Source organism: Galeopterus variegatus, unplaced genomic scaffold, assembly GCF_000696425.1.
Source record: "Galeopterus variegatus unplaced genomic scaffold, G_variegatus-3.0.2 Scaffold630, whole genome shotgun sequence".
NCBI lineage: Eukaryota > Metazoa > Chordata > Mammalia > Dermoptera > Cynocephalidae > Galeopterus > Galeopterus variegatus.
Window position 1 is genome coordinate 200761 of NW_007726741.1, and position 6000 is coordinate 206760.

Below are 6000 nucleotides of genomic sequence, written 5' to 3' on the forward strand. Positions count from 1 at the left end.
AAATAAATTTCATAACTGTGAGTAAATTATATCCAATAGTGTAATGAAAAAATAATGTAACACAACCAAGTAAGGTTTACTTTTGGAGTCATCCTTAATTCTTCCCTTTCTCTCATCCATTATCCAGTCATTGGACAAGCCATGTCATTAATGACCTGAAAACTTAGTGCTGTGAATTGATTGAATTGTGTTCCCCAAATTTCATATATTAGAAGCTTAATCCCCATTGTAACTGTTGAGGGTGGGAAATCCTATTATGGTAATTGAAAGGTGGGGCCTTGAAGAAGTGATTAGGTTGTAGGACCGTGCAGTAGTGAATGGGTTAAAAATGGTGGTCATGGGCATGGTTTGGAGGGTCTTAAAAAGAGAGTGAATGAGGAAATTACTCTCTGCTCCACCATTTTGCAATGTGATGCTCTATTGTCACTGTCACCATCATCAAGGCTATCACCAGATGTGTTCCCTGGACTTTGGACTTCCCAGCTTCAGAAACTGTAAGCAATAAATTTTATTTTTTTTATAAATCACCCAGTTTCAAGTATTTTGTTATAAGCAACAGAAACAGACTAATACTCTTAATCTCAATCTACTTTTGTCCATCACTCTTATTTTAACATATTATTTTACTCTTATTTTAAAATGTCATATTTTAACAGTATTATTGCAACATCCCCTTAGCTGGTAACCTTAATTTCATTCCTGAAACACCATCCCTCCCCAGAAGAAAATCCGTTATTCTCACAGCAGCCAGAGCAATACTTTTTAAGTAAATCAGATAATGTCCCTCTCATAATTAAACATCTCCAGAATAAAATGGCTCCTAGACTAAAATCCAAATTGCTCACCATGGCATTAAAGATCCTAAATGATCTACTCCCTGCCTACCTCTGTGACCTCATCTTGTAACCAGCCCCTTGTCTTACTATATCTAGGGTTGATATCCACCTTGGGGATTTTGCATTTTCTGTTTCCTCTTGCAAGAATGTGCTACGACAGGATCTTTATGACTACTCATTCTAATCTTCCATGTCTCAGCTCAAATGCAGCTTCTCCGGGGAGGTCTCCCTAATACACCCCAATCACCACCTATTTTATTTTCTTCGTAGCTCTATTCACTATTGAAAACTATAGTTTATTCATTTGCTTACTTGTTCACTGTCTGTTATCCCCTACTAGAATAAAACTTTCACAGGAGGCAGAATCTTTTCTGCCTTATCAATGCTGCTCTTCCACACCCAGAAACAGGCCCGATAATTAGTATGTGCTCAAAAAATCTTGACTTTGATATGTGAATAAATAAATACAGGACGCAAATATCAACATTATGAAATCTGTTAACATCATTCACTAAATTAAGCAAAAGAGAAAAAAAAAATTGAATATCGACCTATGGCAAAAAATCAATACATATTCCTGATTTTTAAAAAAATAATAAGCTAAGAATAAAATCAAACTTTCTTTTTCTGGTAAAGGATATATACTTGTAACATCGTGCTTAATTAAACACTGGAAGCATTCTCATTGATGTTAGGAACAAAAGGTCTGTTATTGTGGATATTAAACACTGTTAAAAAGAAATGAGGTATAAATACTTGGAAGACAGTGTCAACATTTTGTCATTTACAGTAGTCCTTTTCAACTTGGAATAATAAAATTGGTACAAACTTCTGCTATTAAAGGAAACACTCAGAAATTAGAAAATGGAATGTGTTGTTACACCTTCTCCATCAAACTAAATTAGTAAAATGTATATATCGGCTCAGATAAAGATAAGTTCCAGAAAAATACTAAAGCAAAGACAGCGGCTAGGAAGTATGAGAGTGTCGGGAGGGTTTAGCGGAGTGGAGTTTTGCTGAAGTACGTGTGGTGGGGAAAAAATGCCTCACTGGTAAGATGACATTTTAGTAGGGGGCTGAAGTGAGAAAATATGCAAGGAATGAGGACAAATGGGAAAATAAGAAACAGTAAATATCTAAGGAACAGCTGGTCATCTCATGTGCCTGGAAAGCAGTGAGATAAAGGAAGAATAGTAGAAAATAAAGTCAGAGAAGAGGTTGTAGGGAGAGGGCAATGGATCAAACTGGGCCTTGCAGACCATTGTAGAGACTTTGGCTTTGACTCTGAGTGATCCCAGCAGAAGATTTTGAGCACAGAAATAATGATCTAACTCACAATTTAACAGACTCCCTCAGGCTTCTCTGCTGTCAAAGAGATCGTGGGAGGAAGAGTAGTGGACCATTAGGATAAACCATTAGGATCCACTGGAATCCACTGCAGTAACCCAGACATGAGGTGAAATGGACCAAGATGATAGTGGAGGGGATGATGAGAAGTGGTCAGATTCTGTACATATTTTGAAGTTGGGGTAAAAGGATTTGGTGATGGACTTGATGTGAACTGTGAGATAAAGAGAGGAAACAAGGATACTGCTAACATTTTTAGGCTGGGCAACTGGAAGGATAGAGTTGAATCTATAGAAATGAGGAAAACCGCGAATAAAGCAGGTTTGGAGTGTGGGTGGGTGTTAGATCACAGTTTGGTTTCGAGTGTACTGAGTTGGAGATGCCCACTGGACACTCAATGTAGTGTTGGTGTTTGAAATTCTCAGAAGAAGCTGGCCTGAAAATAGGAATAGGAGAAACAGAAATCTATAGATGGTATTTGCATGCCACTGGACACATGAAATCAATGCAGTCACAAACAGAAGCCACACACTATAAAGCAGTTCATTTGAGAGGACTGAATAAATTGACACACCTCCACCATCCTTGTCAAGGCAACAGACTCCATTTCCTAGTTGCTGTGGTTTCCAATTCTTATATTCACCTCACTACTAGTTTAATATGTTAAATGTCCTAGATTACTCCCCTCCAAGCAAGAGATCTCCTTACAAGCTCTTTATGGTACTAATCATACTTCTCTGTAACCTGTAGTTTTTTATGTATGGTAGTGCCTAAGACCCATCGGAGGTGCTGCTTAATTAATAACATGAATAAGTGACCTAAATAATGACATAAAACACTTTCAAGTTGTTATTTGTTTTTAAAGAGAGTGGTTAGCAGTATCTTTATAATAATTAGCAGCAATAAGCATCTACTCAACCTAAAAATAAGAAATTTCAAGATTTCTAAATCATAGAAGTCATGGAGATTATAGACCAGAAAGGATTATCACTGCCATCAAGTACACTGATTCTCAGTTCTGGTTTCCCTAAGTGGGCTTTCAGGTGAGTCAACTCTGGAACCAGACTGCTTGGGTTTTAATCCTAACGTAGCAACTTTCTTTTGAGAGGAGCAATCTGCCATGGGCCTTGAGTGTCCCTACATGTCTTACAGGCTGCTATGACAAAAATGAAAGGCCATTACCACTGTTTACCCAGTTCATTTCACAGGGTTGTGTTTGCAAAAAGAAACCATGAAGGCTGAGATAACATCTTCCTCCAAACAAAGAGCAGACTTTCTTCTTTGGTTCACTATAAAAGCAGCAAAAGTGCAGGCATTCATGTAGGCTCACTTGTGTTGCCCTGTAGGAAATGGGGGACATGGGAAATTGGCACAGACTTGCAGCACTGGCTACTGCTTTTGCCATGAGTCCTTTGTCTTCAACCCAGCACCCAAGAAACAGTGACAGGCTAACTTATTAGCCTGCAAGTATGGTAAAATACCCGACCCCTCAAAGTTCTTGATACTTACTAGCTATGTGACTTTGAGATAAAGAGGTTTCTTAACCTAAGTTTCATTTTCCTCACTTGCAAAATGAGATATTAATATAACAGTTTCAACATCAAAAGGTCTTGTAAGAATTAAATAATATATATAAAGTACTTAGCAAATAATGCCTGGCATACAGTAAGCACTTAATAAATGTTAGCAACTAATAAACTATTTCTAAAATTTCCAAAAGGTAAGTGATAATTATACATTAATAACTCCTTAGAAGCATTACATAATTACTCATTTTACTCAGCAGGAAAAAATACTTTTAAAACAAAGCAAAATGTTAGCAAATACATGTATTAAATTATTTAATCCTCACAGGCAGATGATATTATTATGCTCATTTTACAGATAAAGAAATCAGCACAGAGAGGTTAGGTAATGTACAAGGCCACAGAGCTAGGAAGCTGTAGGTCTGGGATCCAAATCCAGGCAGTCTGGATCCACACCCATGTTCTTAACCACTACACTGGGTCGCATCTCAGTGTAGGAATCCACATGGGTGGGGAAGAATAGAAAAGAGGTACTGATGACTAAGAAAAAGTCTAGGAACTGCTGATTTTCCTTTAGATGAGGAAGCTAAGACCCAGGGATGTTGTGGTAAGTTAGTGGTGGTCAGATCCAGAATTAAAATGATTATTTTAATATCAGACACATTATCAGAGGCTTTTATTTGATATGAGAAAAATAAGTATGAATTTTAAATTGAGAAAAAAATATCCAACAGATTTTTTTTTCTTTGTTATGGAATGGATTTGACAAAGAAGTGGTTGGCACTTAGAGGGTTGGAGAGTCAGGTATTTTATTATGCAGGTGGGACCATATGAATTAGTGCTCCAAAATCTGAGCCCCAAGTTTAGGTCTTACAGGGTTTATATAGGCAGACTCTTTTGCTTTCTCAGCATTTGTGTAGCTATTGTAGTAGCTATTGTGATAAGCAAGCACAGTTTACAGAAGTGGGAGTACAGTGCAGTTGATTATCAGTAAAGCTGATAGAATAAGCAGGTTTTGTTTTAAAGGCAAAACAAGCTACTGAAAGAATTAATTTTGGATTTTCCCAACATTTCCTCCCTTTGATGCTCTCTCCAAACATTGGAGTGAGCATCACCTTCAGAATTTTTGTGTTTTTTTAAGGGCAGATAAGTGGATTCTTGTGATGACAAGGCCATCTGTAATTTGACTGACTCTAAATGAGTTGAAATGAAACTGACAAGGCAATTTAAAATACATGGGCCAAACAAGAGAGCTAAGAATAAAATAAACAGTGGACCGGCTAGCAGCAAAAGCCAGGATAGTCAGCTCCAAGCGTCTGTCCATGAGAACCAAGACTTTTTAAATTTTAGCCCCTTTGTGTACATTTTCCCTGGCCTGGAGCAAGGGGAAGTATGTGTGTTGGGGTCAGTAAGCTAAGTCCATGTGCATGTGTTCAAGGAAGAAGCTATCTTTAGAAGGCACATTGCCACCATGAGATGGCTAAAAAACATCCCATTGACAGGAAATAAAGGAGTACTAGCAAAAACTTTTCTATACTATTTCAATCTTTTGGGGTTACTGTAGTCAATTCTACAGCATAAAGCAAAACAAGTAATAAAATGAAAACTAAAGGCAAGGGGTGACATATGCTTATCATTTCATGAAAATAAATCAGTGTACTTGTTATGTCCCACAGCAGCAAGAACCTCAGGCTTCAGTCGTGTGTGCTTCAGCCAGCCCATGGAGTGGCTGAGGCAGGTTTTGTCAATTTGCAGGGCATCTCTGGAACCAGATCTTGAGCGGGTCAGAGAGGTCAGCCTTCATGGACCATGAGGTAGCACTGTCTGAGGAAGCTGCCTATTTTACCAGTGTATGATGGACCCAAGGAATTAAACCTTCAACCTTAACTGCAGTAGGGGTAGTTCATAAAACTATGTATGGCCTGTTCAGGTTGGCTTTGAAAAAGCCTTTTTCCAGTCTTTTACCCATACTATGTCACCAGCTGGAACTGGTGTGCCCAATTTCCTAAAGGAATGGGAGCTCGTTCTAAAACTGTCCTGATTATCTGTCTGAAGGTCCTAGCCAGTGACTGCAAGTATTGAGATATTTGTATCTCCCTCATCTAGTGGGGATGTCCCTGTAGTCTAACTATAAGTGGGGGTGGTCTCCCATACATGACTTGAAAAGGGGAGTATCCTGTTGGCCCCAACATACACTGAACCCATAACAAGGGTAAGAGAAGCATATCTACTCAGGGTAGTCCTACCTCCTGGCAAAGCCTGGCTAAAATGATCCTTAGTGTACGATTAAT